Genomic DNA, 16,756 nt, shown 5'->3' on the forward strand with positions numbered 1-16,756 from the left:
TGAGAGATGAAGAAATATTTGTTTTCCCTTTGCTTAAAGATGGAAGCTCTTCCATGGTCAGTTACATACCCCACCTCCCTGCCCTGATTCAACTGCTCTAAGATTTAGAAAGTGATATGTCTATGACAATGACACCTATAAAACCAAACAAATTATTTGAGGTTTGGAGCCTATCAGCATACCATAAATAATTTTTAAAAGTATTTCTTCTCTTATACCTCAGTAGGAAGTACTGACCACATTTGCATAGCTGTGTTGAAGCAGAATATGAAAATGAACATATATAGTACAAAATAATGAATGCCAACTTTCTGGTCTCTTCAGCTTCATCAGATATTAACAGGCCTTGACTAAATTTTGTGTATTCTTGTCTCAAAGAAAATCATACAGTATAAAAACTTGAAATTCCAGGATTAAGAGAAACACATGTTGATACAATAATGTTGTCATTCAAGTGATTTTTTTAAGGCAATTACTCTTAATTTTGGAGAGAGAGAGGTCCTTTCAAAACCTAATGAAAGTTATGGATATTTTTCTCTAAAATTTATTTTTGCACTCAAAAATTTGCATGTAATATATAGGGACCCACAGATTACTTAATACTTATACATACGGGTCCAGGGTCTATGGGTTAAAAACTCCCCCATTCTACTCCACCTGATAAATTTTTTAGAGGACATAATTTGACTCTAAATTCACCTCATACAGCTGTAGGGCCTCCTACTGATCAGACTAAAAGCAGAGAGGACCTTACCTATGTGTTGCTTCCTCTTTCTCTTTGATCATACTTTGTCACTTAGTCAAGGGTATTGTTTCTTCCCAAAGAAGGGGACCCTCACACAGAGCACACAGTGATTCTCTAAGAAGCATGTGGAAAAGTACTGAGTATATGAAAATAGAGATGGAACTTGTTTTTAACACAAAGATTTGCATCCCCTAGAACTCTGGTTAATTTTTGTAGAGTGTAGAATTAAACCATGTAGAATTTCATCTCCTGGAATCACTGTAAGGTCGTTTGTCCTTGATGAGCTCTGAGGCAGTGGGTGGTTCAACTGCAAAGAGTTGCTTTGGATGAAGAGCCTGGAAATATCTAATACAATTCTTATCAGAGTCATTGTAGAGAATTACCATAGTAATAGAACAATGCATATAAAGAGACATTTGGCTACTGATATTTTGCCACAGAAGTGATATTTTGCTTTGCTACTGAGTCATATCAGTTCTAACCAGAATGCTACCTTATTCCCAAGTATTCATAAGACTTTTTAAAATTTCCAACTTAGTTTCTCTCTCATTCAGTCCAGTGCCCATCACATGGCAGATACCCAGCAAAAACAAGTGAATGAGCGATAAATGAGAGAGTAAATGAATGAGAACTGATTTTATAACTCAAGTGGTGATTTGGGTGGAAAATGGAAACATCCCCTAATGTAACAAAATCAAGATATCTAAACTGACCTTCAAAAGTTAACATAAAGTAATACCCATTTTCTTTAAGCTTTCATAAAATTTGCAAAACATTTAAACAGCACTTGCTCTTATTTAGATTCTTCTTCCCACCTTCAATATATTTAAGCTTTCAAATATTCAATTTTACTTCAGAAATTAGAAGTATAGATGTGTTAATAGTCAACAAGATGCAACTAAATTAAAATATGTTAATTCTGGCTCAACATTGCTGGCAATAGACAATATCAAAATGACTTTGAAATCTTAACCTCAAACATCATATGAATTGGAAAGATAATATGATTCTTGTTTCTAGAAATGTACAGAAAACTGTTATTTGGTTTTATCACATATAACTATATATTTTTTTATTTTTACAGACTGCATGTTGATTTATTATACACAAATGGGGTACAACTTTTTGTTTCTATGATTGTGCACCATGTAGATTCATACCATTCATGTAATCATACATGTATATAGGGTAATGATGTCTGTCTCATTCCACCATCTTTCATACACCTCCCCTCCCCCTCTCATTTCCCTCTATGTAATCTAAAGTTCCTCCATTCTTCTCTTACTTCCTACCCCCCCCCCAACCTCCATTATGTATCATCATTCACTTATCAGAGAAAACATTCGGTCTTTGGTTTTTTTGGGGATTGACTTAGTTCACTTAGCATGACATTCTCCAATTCCATCCATTTATCTGCAAATACCATAATATTATTATTCTTTATGGCTGAATAATATTCCAATTGACATATTGAATCTACACTATGGCATTTTAAAATTCTAAGATTACTGTCTCTTGACCCAAATAAGCAACTGAGATCAGCTTTTATAAATTGGGATTCATAAATAGCACTAATGAGCAGTATTTAACCTGATTTTACTTCTCTATTCTGAATCATCTTCATTCCTACCTTTATTACTTTTCTCTTCAGAGTACAAAAACAATCTCACAATATATTGGTTACTCCATTCAAGTCTGCCATTTAAGTTTTGATTTTTTTCCCTATTCTTGGGGACCTAGAAGTGCCCCATTTTTCAATTAACTGCTAACTGTCTAATTCTAGCAGTTAATTGTAAAATGGTTCATAATGCAGGAATACAGTCACATTTCCATCAGATAAGGCATATCTGTATTTCCTTGAGCATTGTGGTAAGAATTAGATTTCTCTGTCTTTCCTTAGAAGAGGTGAAACAAATGTGTTACCTCAGGTGGTCTTTATATTTTAAAGTTCTTGTTTTTAAAATGTGGTGAGAAAAAAGTTAACTGTAGTAGGTTCACCACCACCACATGCCCGTCCTTTTTTCTGAAAGAAGTCATATCCAGAGCATTATTGTCATTTATATACCAACTAAATATGGTCTCATAATAGCCATGGACTCCCCTGATAGGGACAAATAGATATATAAAGACAAGCATGAAGATTGCAATGTCACACCCCAGAAGCTATTTCCATGTAGTTTCTCAAAATGGAAGAAAAACACCTCAATCTGGTTGTCAGACACCTATGAGAAAGTATAATTGCATTCTGGGAGACTCTAGGCAAATCCAGAAGCAGTAACAATCATGTTTGTCACACCTAACCATATGGGCCATTCCAAATGAACTGCACAGTGAGGTCCAAGATCCCTCTCTTGCCACTAGGCTGCCTGGAAATATACAGGTTAGCTTGATTTGAATCTTCGGACATATAACCAGAAAAAGGATTCTGCAGTCACATAACTGCGACCTAGAGAGAAGTTCTTCCCAGCTAAGCAAGCCTACAGAATATGTTAGTCTCAGGCAGAATTAGAATCAATGTAAGAGTAGTTTAGATGCTAGAAGAGGGAGCAGGTTTTAAGATGGGTGGTTAGTTGAGTTAGTTGGTTTAATGTCCCATAGTGCCTCTCCCACTTAGTTTAGGAACACATATCCGTGTGAAGGAAAGCAGAGTTGAACTAACAAAAAAAGATCTCTGCCTGTTATCATATTCAACTCCACTAGGCAAATTCATCCAAGCAATGAATTAGCTTTTACTGACCAGGTAACCAAGATATTTGATATTCATAGTTAAAAGAAGATTGGAGTAATACAGTAACCAATACAGTAGAAAGAAGGTAAACCTGGAAAGTAATCTTCAGATGTCTATTTAAGGCACTCAGATCTGAGAAACTGTTTAAGTAACTGTAATAAATCATTAATGAGTGAGCAGTAAAACACTGTTTAATCATTAATTAACCATGTATTAACAGTAGAAAATATTAGTGATTCATCCTTAATGCACCCAGTGATAACTACAATATTAAGTGCTTGTGGATTCATGTGATTAACTATTTAGCTTATTTTCTAATTAAGTTTTTAATATAGTTATAACTAAGTTATTAGAATTTTGCTTCTGTTAACCACCTAAATAATATGCTGGTTTACATGATGATTTTTGCCCTAACTTTGCTGTCCTCCTATTTTACTTATTGTTAAAGTGCTCTTATATTCAAATTTAGGCTTACTTAAATGGTAAAATATTCCCAAGATTCAATTGAACATGGCTTTCATGTAACCCATTTATTCTTGTGCATACATAAAAGCCTTTTATTTCTCCTTTTCAAATTGATCGAAATGCTTATCAATCTGTAATTAGTTTTGATTTGATTGAAGACAACTGTAAAATTTCTAGGTGATCAGTTTCCCTAAAATAATTGTCATATGTTTTTCCTTCTGGAAAATAAAAGTTATTTGAAAGGACTTTTACATATATTAACTAAGTTTCAAGCTAATACTGTGCTTCATCTGTTCTTGAAAAGTGGCTATCTTGATCATTTTCATTATAAGGTAACAATATATAAAAACAAAGATAAAACATTTTAATTTTCATGCATGTAACAACAGGCATTTTGATTTAAAAAAAAATTCATCCTGAGCTATGAAATCTCATTCTACCACTGTGATAAAATTCCTTCGAAGTAGATTGAGTTCATTAAAAAATGACCCAGAGTAAATACTATATTAATGCATGAATTAAGAAAGGAAGAGTAAATTGTGGGGTTAATATTATTTTCTTCTTCTAGTTAATATTATAACAATGATTCTTAATAATTATATTTGTGGGAAACAAAGCATATTAAGTTGGTTATATGTCAGGGACGTAAGATAATTGACTACTGCTGTGGAGCCATAGACCCAAGTATACATTTTAGTGAAATATAATATTAGCATTCTTAATCAAATGTTAACAGAAAATAAATATTTTAGTTGACCATCTGAACAATAAAAAATGTTTATTTTTGCAATCAGTAACCCTGTGTTTGTGGACTCTGAATCAGTTGTGTTGGAGGCAAAATAAGAAGAGAAGCAAATTTGAGATGCTTAGGTTAACCATGGGATGTCTAAACATATTGAAGGTGAAGGACTATATTTACAGAGCCATCAATTCTGGTCACAAAGAGATGGCCCTGTGGCCTTTGTCACACTTGTCAGTCAATCTCCACCATTATCCAATCAGATGGTAGGCAGGGGAGCCTAGACCAGAGGGAAAAACACTGAGCAAATGGATTTGTCTATCCTAACAAGGCTGCGTTTGACTTAATGACTGCCAAGCCCATAACTCCACCTTTTTTTCCCATAGGCAAAACATTTTGGAACTGTCATAAGAAAATGCCATTGCTGGAATGTCAAAAATTCTTTTTACCTCTCTTTGAAATTTAGTTTTGTATGTGTATGAGCAAGAGTTAATTGATTTTAATAAATACTATTCTGAAGGAAATGTGTGTGGAGGGGGAAGAGCAGCTTGTAATAATTACAATACTTTGTTGTAGGGATAAGGAAGGTCTCTGGCCATAGCAGAAATAAAGCTGCTTGTTAGTAAGCTAAATTATAGTTCATGGCTCTAGAAAATAATTCCCGTAGTCCAGAGATACCATGATATAATCGAAGCTAGGTTCTCAAGCAACAAGAGCATATCATCAGATGGGTCTTTTCCAGGGCTGATGTATTTCACTATTTGGGATTTGAATTGGATCAGTAGTGGTGGAAATACAGTGCAATGAGGCCAAAGTCAGGACTCCAGAGGAAAACTCTAGTTCTGATAACTAAGTGTTCACCTATCCTTGAAGGACCTTGTCAGTGACCCTTAGCAAAGTATGGGTGTTGAATGCAATTGCAACCATTGCTGGGAAAACAGCTCAGGTTACTTGTCCAGGTGGTTTGGCAGCAGGCTCAGCCTCTCCTGAATGTGAGCAGGACTTCCTGAAGTAAAGATTTAGCATAACAGGCCAATTTAGCTTAGCAACCAAGTTATCCAAACCTAATTCTGAGTAATCTGAGAAAAACAGGGAGTTTTGTAGAACACTGAAAGTATTCAATGACTTTTAGTTTGGGATGTGAAACCACTGAATAATATAGTTGGAAGTTTTACTCCAGACTGTTCATATTTAGCATTAAACTAAACTCCTTGAAGGCTAGATCACAGTCTTTTCATCTTAGAACCCCCAGAGCTTATCACAGTGCTTACTATTCTGTAGGTCAGCATTGTCCTATAGAAAATAATGTGACTCACATATATAACTTAAAATTTCTATTAGACACATGTAAAAAAGAAACAAGCATAACAATTTTAATAATGTTTTATTTTATACATAAATCAAGAATTATTTCAACATATAATCAATGTAAAAATGTATATTAATGGGAAATCTGGTCTGAATTTTTCAGTTATAGCACTTAACCAATATCAGGTTGGTCACAATTCAAGTGCTTAAGAGACATATGTGGTTATAGGACAGCACAGTCATAGATGATCAGTTCATACATGTTATATAGGAATACAAAAAACAATGAATAAGTAAATGAGTAAACTAAAATCCACAGAAAAATAACCGCTTTGACTTTATTGCAGAGATGTACATTTTTTTTTATTGTAAACAAATGGGATACATGATGTTTCTCTGTTTGTACATGGCGTAAAGGCATACCATTTGTGTAATCATAAATTTACATAGGGTAATGTTGTTTGATTCATTCTGTTATTTTTTCCCTTCCCCCCACCCCTCCCCCTCTTTTCCCTCTATACAGTCCTTCCTTCCTCCATTCTTGCCCCCTCCCTAACCCTAACTCTAACAGAGATGTACATTTAAAGTCACCAAACGGTTTTTTTTTTTTTTTTCTTTCTTTTTTAAAGTGTAAGTTGTATGGATGGTATGATGGTGAGTTGCATATGTCAAATTCTGAATCGTCTGATCTTTAGAATACCTTTTTGGTTTGATATATCAGATAATCAATTTTTTCCACCAACTTTTGCATCTACATTTCAAAATATTCATTGACTGCAAACCTGAGAATATGTCACTATAAAGTTAAAATACTTTATAGATGTTTAGGAAAACATAGGCTTGCCTAGGTTTGTTATTATAATCTCAACATAATTCTAGCTACATTTTCCACTACAAGTTGAAAGTGCATTTCAAAGCAATTAATTCTAGAGCTATTATTCGAAGTTGAATACAACTTCAGGTCTGCTAATAAAGGACTATGTTATTGTACAAGGTGAAGACACTGTATATGAAGTGGTTAATGCCAAACACCTGTCCAGGCAGCACCTTCCTAGTAACAATTGAAAGATTCTTAAAGGAGAAGAGGAGATGAAGGAGAAATTTAAAGACATCACTATAGTTTTTTACCTTATAAAGCATACTCTACATAAAACAAAATTGCATTCCAGGTAGAACTGTATAACCCACTTTAAAGGTATTCAATAAAAAACACAAAGGAAATAATTGTTTATTGGAAGAATATTTTATGGTTCAAATATCACACCTTATTTTAATTAATTCATAGTTTTCCCTCTCTGTAATGAAGTAGATTTTAATTCTTTTATAGTTGGATAAGTAGGAAAGAGTCTTTCCTTTGCTAGTGTAAAGGTACTTAGCCAGCACAGGTCAATCATCCCATTTGTAATCTAAATATATATGAATGACCTAAATAGCCCTGTTGTTTTTCCACCTTCTATTTTAGTCACTAAGCACATCATAAATATTGAAGTGTGAGGCCAAGGATCTAGAAAATCAGTAGCTACACTTAAGTCATTATTTCCACATGGTTTTTCTCATCTACTATACTCCCCTGTAACTGTCAGAACTTTAAAAGGATGCATTTTAAAATTAAGTTTTCACAGATTAAATAACTTACTGTATTATGTTCTAATGAATGGATTTAGGGTCTTTCTGCCTGCGTCTATCAGTTCTATGGCCAGTTAGAATTTGCCGAATTAGGTACACAGCCACTGGTTTGGTTTTTATATTAGTAAATGACTTCCCTCAAGCAGCTATTCTACTTATATTAATTTATATTTAGTCTCTTCTGCTGAGACAGAGTGCAGTTTAACTGTTTTCTCAAAGTACATACAGTAAGTAGTTCTCTTTTTCTCAGAGTTGGAGAAATTTTTGTGATTTTTCTCCCCCTTTTGCACATACACAAGCCATCTTGTGTAGTAAAGCATGCTTGTCAACGAATATGTCAGCCAACTTTAAAAAGAATAGTCTGGGAAAAAATAAAAAGTAAATTATTTAAGTGGAGTTGTAGAGGAAGCTTGAAAGAATTCTGCTTGGAAGGTTTCTTTGCTTCTTTCTGCCAATGGAAGGAGGCTGTGGATCCCTCACTAGTGAGCTTCTGTCATAACTAGGGCTGACAGTTCACATTGAAAATTCTGTTTTCTTCCTTCCCAGGAAAGCAAGTCAAAGTTAAGCCAACAAACTGTTCCTGGCATGTACCTTACTCTTGTTTCCTCTTCTTCAAATTAGCCATTTGGGTTTTGTACAGTATTTGTGAATGGATTTCTGGGATTGGGGGCCACATATTTGTGGTGGTCCTTTGTGATGAAAAGTTGGCTACATGAGTGCAACATGTGGGATGAAGAGAGGAAACACACGTAGCACTGTGTGCAGGAAACACAGGAGAGGACCTGAACTAAGCCATGGTAAAATACCATTACAATTTTCTTGAGCTACAATTGAATGTGGCAGTGAACTGTTTTAGGGTGGCATATTCTATATGAGTTGTCTGTCAAATTTATTACAGCTAATGGAATTCCACTAACTTTGGCACACTAAGAATTACAGGAAATACAAGAGTGAGTAAAAACTATTGTATAGCATTTTGCTCGGGGGCAGAAACTGTTAACAAAATCATTGTGTCTTTATTTTACTTTTCAAAGCTACCCCATCACTGTGCAGTTTGGATTCACTGTAATAAACATTTCCAAAATAGTTACAACGGTCAATTTATGCTTCATTTCAAGAGATGCTATAAGCATGACTTACTTTATGAAAACCCTACTTAGAAAACTTCAAACCTAACAAAATAGATGAACAAATTTGCAGAAGAGGTGATATTCTTCACGATAGGGAAAAAAAAAAAAGGGATCATTTTACAAAAAGATTCACTTTACTTTCAGGAAAGTCCTCTGTACACGAAGTATACAAATTTTATTTTCTTACAGTTAGTTACCCTCTAACTTTGGGGGCATGTTTTATTTATGCTTCTATTATGTTACAAATAATTTTGTCAAATCGTAAGTCACTACCAATTACCTCATGATCAGGAAAGTGACTAGCTGTAGCTATACCATACCTGAGCTACAAACAAGCATGGGAGATGGGTAACCATGTAAAATACCTATACATAGATTTTCTGTTTGTTTATTGCCCATATTTATATATGTTATCACTTGCACATGTAACAGTGTTGTTCCACTAACTGACTTATCTGTAGATAATACAGTATTTGCAAGACCAGTTCATTAAGGTTAATTTGTTCAAAAATATTAGAATCATTAATTTCTGGCTTATAGCTAATGGCTGTTCTCAGCCAGTGTCTTGCTTCATCATTAGTGTCACTGAGATTATAACTCACACCCAACTGTTTTTACACTGTCTAATAGAATCAATTGGTGCAATGGGTGACAAGATGCTGCTTTGCATTTTGTCATCACACTAATGTACATGGCTTAAAGGCATTGGCATCCATAATGTGGGGCAGTTTTGTAGGAGACTGGAATAGGCTGAAGCTGCAAGGGCCATTTTCATAAAATATTAATGAAATTGAAAAATACACTGGGGTTGAAGGCTTGTCTGCTAAATGTAAGGTAAAATCTATTCTGTTCTGCTTTCTGATGACTGTAATTAGCAGCCCTAATTAAAAATTCAAACCTTGTGTATATTTGAAAGCATGAATCTTAGCTCGCATCGTGTTTATTTCCTTTACAAAGTATTTTATTTTACAACACTAATTGAACAGGATCCTTCCTCGTCCGACAGCCGCAGCTGGCTGGAGCCAGTTTATGTATCCAGTCTCTCAAGACTACTTCCTTTTGTAAGCAATAAAACATCTTTAAAAAACATGTATATGCTCTCTATGAGCCATTAACTCTGTGCCACCCAGCACCGGGCTGGCCTCTCCCCACACAATGTGTTTTTTTTTTTTTTCCTTCACTTAAATGTGACCTCTTTGAAGAGTCTGCTTTTTTCTGATCTTCAATATTTAATGTGGATTTACTTACATTAAATGACCACCTTCCTAAAGGAACGAAGGCCCACTTCTGACATTATTTATGAACAGCATACACTGTGCAAAAATACAGAAGGAATTGCCCAGGAATACCTATTAGTTCTGGTAGAAAAAATCTACTGTTTATCATTGTTCTCTAAACTTAGTTTCAAATTTGTGGTCAGAATGTTGAGGCCTCTCTGGGAAATGAGTGACAGCAACTGAAGTCTGAGTTGATTAGAGTCATGCTACTTAGAATAGAGGCCAGGCAGGGAGTATCAGAGCTGGAAAGGAGTGGAAACCAGGATCTGAGTAAGTCAGAGTTGTGAAAGAAATTATTGTTTTCAACAACACTGGAAATAAGTTTTATTTCAAATAGTGCCAATTGTTGACCGAAGAAAAAGAAAAAGGAGGATAAAGGGGAGGAGGAAGAAGAGGAAAAGAAGAAAATCATCTGAATGATGCTCAAAATACTTGGGAAATATAACAGCTACCTTTTGTTTGTTCTGCCTATCATTTCAGCTCTGAACCTCTATTTTCTCAGCAGTGAAATGGGTATGCTAATAATTGCTGTACTTAGATGTTCTATCTGCCTAAAAGGTTCTATGAAAGGCCTTTGGTATGCCGAAATGGCATGCGAATACCAGGCATTCATTAGAAGCCTCTTCATTCTCGAAGAGTGCCTCAAACCACAAAAAGTAAATGAAAGCAAACTGATTATCAGCTATTAAAATTACCCTTAAAGTTTGTGCAACCCATTTTACATACTTGTTCATTAAATTGGGTCTAGGATTCAAAGGTAATATGCAAAGAACAAAGAAATAAGTCCTCTTATAGCTTAATGAAGTTTTGATCTAATTTTCTTTGAGACTATACTTCTGATATTGGAATTCTCATAAGTGAAAAAGTTAAATATTACATTGTACTGAAATATTATAATTTCTTATCCTCCAATATATTGCTTTAAATGATGAAATGGATAAATAAACAGCTATGTTTGATGGTAAAAGGTTAACAGTACTATTAAAAACCAATATTTTCAATATTGGGAATTAAATAGTTTATTTCACACAACTACAAACTATTTAGATTATAGAATCATGTAGTCTTTGCCTCGGGCATGGGATCTATATTCCTTACACATGGAGATTTCTCAAGAAAGGAAATGAAAGTTTTTCTGGAGTAAGGAGTATTGAACATGAGGCTATTAAGAGGATATGAGGCCGCTAATATTTGGATTATTGATTTCTCCAACTGACAAATGTTATATCCACCCCTCACCCCAAATACACATTTACTTAATCTATTGAACATGCACTGCCTTCTTCTCTGAGAGGGGAGAACAGAATTAACAATTTTGCTTCATGGGAGGGAATCAGATCCAGTGATTTTGTGGATAGCTGGGTAATGTGGAGAGGCTGAGAAAAGTGGGAGGAGATGAACAGGTGATTTGGGGACAGAGGTGGGAACAAGAAGGTGTGAAGCTGCTGGAGTTCTGGGCCTGGCCAAAGCCTCTGGTAGAGTAGACTCTGTCCCTAAAGGGCTGGGCTGGGTGAACACTGCTACCATGAAAGAGGTCCAATAGATTTCCAAAGTATGGTGTCGCATATCCTTGTTTTATCTCTTCCTGGGTGCTTTGAGAGGGTGAGCAGTCTCCTGGTTGCTGAATAGAATGAACAAGAGGCAGTCAGTTTTCTGTAGACAACAGGCCTGGGGAGATGCCCCATCCTCCTGGTGTCCTTAGAACATAAAACACTACCTTACCAGGCACACAGGAATACAAGGATCACTTCCTCTCATTCCCATTTTATGACCAGACCTGGCCATAAAAATCTGTCCTTCATTCTACCCCTGCACAGTTGCATCTTGCTGAATCCACATGGCTTTGCCCCAATGGCATCTCTTTAAGGAATATCCCTCCTCAGCTGCCAGTGGCTCTAGCAACTCTCCTGCAGAGCAGCTCTTTGCTGCTACCACTTGGTTCACCAGGATCCTGTGCATGAGCAGCCTGCCTGGTTACCAGAGAGCCAGAATATGGTGACAGCTGGCTTGTTGCTCTGAGCACAGAAAGTTCAAGTTCCTGGAGTTTGGAGAATGGGTCACTCTTTCCTCCTGTCACCTCTGGCCTACATTTTTTCTGCAGAACAGAAGGCTAGAGGAATGGTGCTAAGGCATGTGGCCAGAGTTGAATAAAAATTTAGAAAATTCAATTATGGAAGAAGTAGAACAGGACTTGTTTATGTAGAATGGAGAAGTGGGGTATTTGGAGTGATCTCTCCTCTCCACTCCCCAGGTGGCTGGGAGGGTCAACGCTGATCCCAGCATAATTTCAAAGCCTTCCGAGATTGCCTTTGGAGACTTCAGGTTTCCCTCTACAGCTCTACCAGTGTAACATCTCCCCTGTCTGACTCAGGCCTAATTACATCATGTTGTCTTTGGATCTGACTAATTCTTTTTTTATAAATAGGTAAGGATCTAATTATTTAAAAAAAAATCTTAAGAGAGCTAGGTATATTTTTCACTTTCTTGAATTGCCCATTTCAAAAATTACCTACCCTCTTCCTCCTGTCAAAAAGCCAAGTGCCCAGTGGGGTATACTCAAACAGAGTTAAGAAAGAAGCTGCTCACATTCTTTGTCTACTCTTGGCTTAACGGAGTCATCTCCACAAGGACAGTGATGATGAGTGACTCGGTTTGCACCCATTTGCAGTCATCTAATTGACTAACTATCCACAGGCTTAGCCTCTGAAAAATCTTGATGGAATCAATAGAACAGCTGCTCATGGAGTAGAGGCTTCCCAAGTCCTTAACTGAACTTAGCTCATATCTGATTGGTCTCCAAGTGTGATTTATCTACTTTGAATGATTATAGGCTTCCATAGCAGGGTTCTCTGCTCCTAGAAAAAGGAAAATTGAAGGTAGCAATGTTTGCCACTATGTGAAAAGGAAGAGAACACAGTTAGCTTGTTAGTTTTATATTGATCTATGCAAACTGCAAATGTCTTTTTTGTTTATAAATCTGGGTGATTACATATGGATGTTTATTTTAAATCCATTAGAGGAGAAAAGAACTTACATCTTATTTTTTGAGAGATATTCAGCACACAACTAGTGTATATTAAAAGGTAAAGTAGGGATGGAAGCAGGATTCATAAAGAATAAACAGATCCTACAATGTCCCACACAAGCCCTGTGAAGTACTAGAAAGGTCATCTTGGAAAATAAATGTTAAGAAACCACTCCCTGGATTATCATGCAGTTCTGTTCATCTTTCCAGCTTCAGATCAACTCTTCTACTATTATGCATTGGACTTATTTTGTGAGTCAGGAATAATGTGTGTGTTTTACTCCAGTCATTCGACCTGCCCACTCACAGATGAAGAACTTGTTGGGTCCACACTGAACTTGAGATTAGAGATGCACACTAACTACAATTCACTAGCTTGTTATTGTTGTATTATTTATTCTCTCTATAAGATATTTCTTCTGAGATGCCCAAAGTACTTTTCGCCACACTAAATAAATGATTAACCCTCAGAACCCTGCTATGAGGCAAGCAGATTTGCAAAGATGATGAGACATGAAGGAGAAAACCAAATCCCACATGTGGAAAATAACAATTCATCACACAGGTGAAGGCTGTAATTTCAGGCTCTAAAAATGTAGAGAGCAAGGGATGTCAACGAGTGAATAGACTACCTTGAATTATGCCCCCTCCTCTCTCCCTATCCCCTCCCACACACACCCATCTTATCCAAAGCACTTTCACTTATCAATTAGATCCCCTGCCATTGCACAGGTAGGAGAGCATATGCCAGCATAAACATAACTGCATTTGCTCAACCTTACCATTGACCTAATGTTATCGAATTGCATACCATACAGGGTTTCGTTTAAATTTATTGGTACTGTCACAGGCTGAAATAATGTCACCAGTAAGTCTATATTACCCCAGAATTTAAGCTCTTCCTTGTGGTTCCAACTGAATTTGTCTCACTTCTGAAGCACTCACTTCTGATACCCACCTAGTGTCTTTTAGGCCAAAATAATCTACTTTCTCTGAGCAGGGGGCAGTAAAAACATGCATTGGGAGACAGTCTTTGGTGAAATCAGAGAAGTCAGAGTCTGCCATAGTCACTATTATCCAACCGATCATATTAATTTAGAACCTTGGAGTCATAGGTTCAGTCACCATCATTGCACATCTGAATTTCTGAAATCACCTTCTTACAAATTTAGATCTTTCAACTAATCTGATTATCACCACGGGGGCGGGGGGAAGCATCCCTGGAACTAAGATTCATTTGCATTTAAGTAGATCTTATTTATTTGGAAATTTTCGTGACCCTATTCACCTTCCATCTCCAGCTTTTCAACATACTTCATCCCTTCAATTAGAAGTGACCCATACCTGTAATCCTAGTGTCTTGGGAGTCTGAAGCAGAAGGATCGCAAGTTCAAAGTCAGCCTCGTGGCATATTTATACAATGGAATATTACTCCGCAATGAAGAATGATAAAATTATGGCATTTGTAGGCAAATGGTCGAAATTGGAGAATATCATGCTAAGTGAGATAAGCCAATCTCAAAAAACTAAAGGACGAATGATCTCGCTGATAAGCGGATGAGGACATATAATGGGGGGTGGGACGGGCTAGCATTAGGTTTAGGGTTAGGTTTAGAGTTAGGCTAAGGAGAGCGGTAAGAATGAAGGAAAGAAGGACTGTGTAGAGGGAAAAGAGGGGTGGGAGGGGTGGGAGGGGTGGGGGGAGGGGAAAAATAAAATAAACATCATTACCCTATGTAAACGTAAAAAAATTAAAAAAAATAAAATAAAATAAAAAAAAAAAGTCAGCCTCAGCAACTTAGAGTAATAGTTTAGCTGTGGTCATTTTCTCTTAAAAGTCATCATGGACCTCCTTCTTCCTCAAAGAGGTCAAAACAGAGCATTACATTGATGGTAGTCTGCATTTTTTTCTCTCCCATTGACCCAATTTACTCAGTTTAATTTGCTGCATTCTTTTCTGTGACTTTAGCTGATTGTATCACTCCTGATAACCATTTTGCTCCCTCACTAAAAACTCTTTTAAGGAGCTCCTTTGAATCTAGAAAAGATTTGAATGGGAAGGTGGCTGGGGGAACTCTGTATGTGGAACAGCACACTGAAGCCAAAATGGAACATGGGGACCACACAGCTGGACATTTCTGTCCACTGTGGCTTTCTGGCACCCCTTGTCTGCTGGGCTAATGATGGTACAGCTAGCCTGGATAATCAAGAGAAGCTCATTCTCAGATACTCTAGCCTGAATAATCAAAAGACATTCTTTCCCAGCTGCTTAGCAAGTATCCTACTCAGCTCTCAGATTTCACTACTAACTATGGTTCGTTCCTCTTGGCTCAGGGTTCCCGCCTTTCCCTCAGAACCATCCCACTCTTTATTCTGGAATGAGCTTCTCTCCATGTTTGCCAAGACAACTTCTTCATATTATCAACTTCTATCTTTAAAAAAGACTCATTTCCTCAAAGAGGTATTTCTTGACCACCTAATCTAAATTCTCCCTGTTATTCATTTGTATGGTATCCTGTTGTTTTCTTTCACAAACTTTTTATTTTTAATTTACACCTCTATATTTATTATGTTTATTTGTTTAATGTCTGATATCTCCAACAGACTGTAAGTTCCATTATAGATCTGTTTTTTAAGCATTTATACATCCCCTGGCACATATCATCACTCAACAAACAATTTATTTAATAAACAAATTAGTGAATAGAAATATAGGCCTGGGATTAAGATAGATCTAATAAATTTGATTCCCGATTTACTTTTTTTAAGCTATGTTATCTTGATAATTTAATTTATGTTTATGAGTAATTTAATGGATGAGTTTTCATAACCTCACCTATAAGGCAGAGCAATATCTATCTCATCAGATTATTTATGACTATTAAATTAGGTTATACACGACAGATTTTTAAGCACTTAAGAAATATTAATATTCTTCAGGTTAAAATTTGGTGTACAGAATGCTTGAGATTTTTATTTTTAGCTTCCATGTCATTCTTTAATATCAGAATCCAATTTTTAAAGATTGCTGCATAGTAATTACACAGAACAGTGGGTTTCATTGTGGCATATCTATACATGCACTTAATATGATTTGATCAATTTCAATCCTTAGCACCTCTCCTTTCCCTCCCCTCCCTACTTCCCCTACTGGTCTCCCTTTTATCTTTATGAGATTCCTTTTGAGAAAACAAATGATCCTTGATTCAGAGTTTGGCTTATTTTGTTTAATGTGATAGTTTTGTCTATTTTCCTGAAAATGACATAATATTATAATTCTTTATGGCTAAATAAAGTCCTACTGTGTATATATCACATTTAATTTATCCATTCATCTGTTGACAGATACCTAGGTTCATTCTATGACTTAGCTATTTTGAATTGTGCTACTATAGACATGGATTTGCATTTATCACTATAGTGTGTTGATCTTAACTTCTTTTGGATAAATATTGATGAGTGGTATACCTGGATCATATGGTGGTTCCATTCCTAATCTGTAGAGAATCTTCCATACTGATTTCCACAGTGGTTGTATTAATTTACATCACCACCAACAGTATATAATTGTTCCTTTCAGAATTCTTGAATTATAAAATAAGTTAATTTTATGCATGAAAACTCCTCAAATAATTATGAAGTCATAGCTATTTTGAATGCATTTTCAAATGGACTTGAAGTCATAAGTGATTCAGTTCTAGGTTTTACACAAC

The sequence above is a fragment of the Sciurus carolinensis genome, chromosome 5 (assembly GCF_902686445.1).
Source record: "Sciurus carolinensis chromosome 5, mSciCar1.2, whole genome shotgun sequence".
Classification (NCBI taxonomy): domain Eukaryota; kingdom Metazoa; phylum Chordata; class Mammalia; order Rodentia; family Sciuridae; genus Sciurus; species Sciurus carolinensis.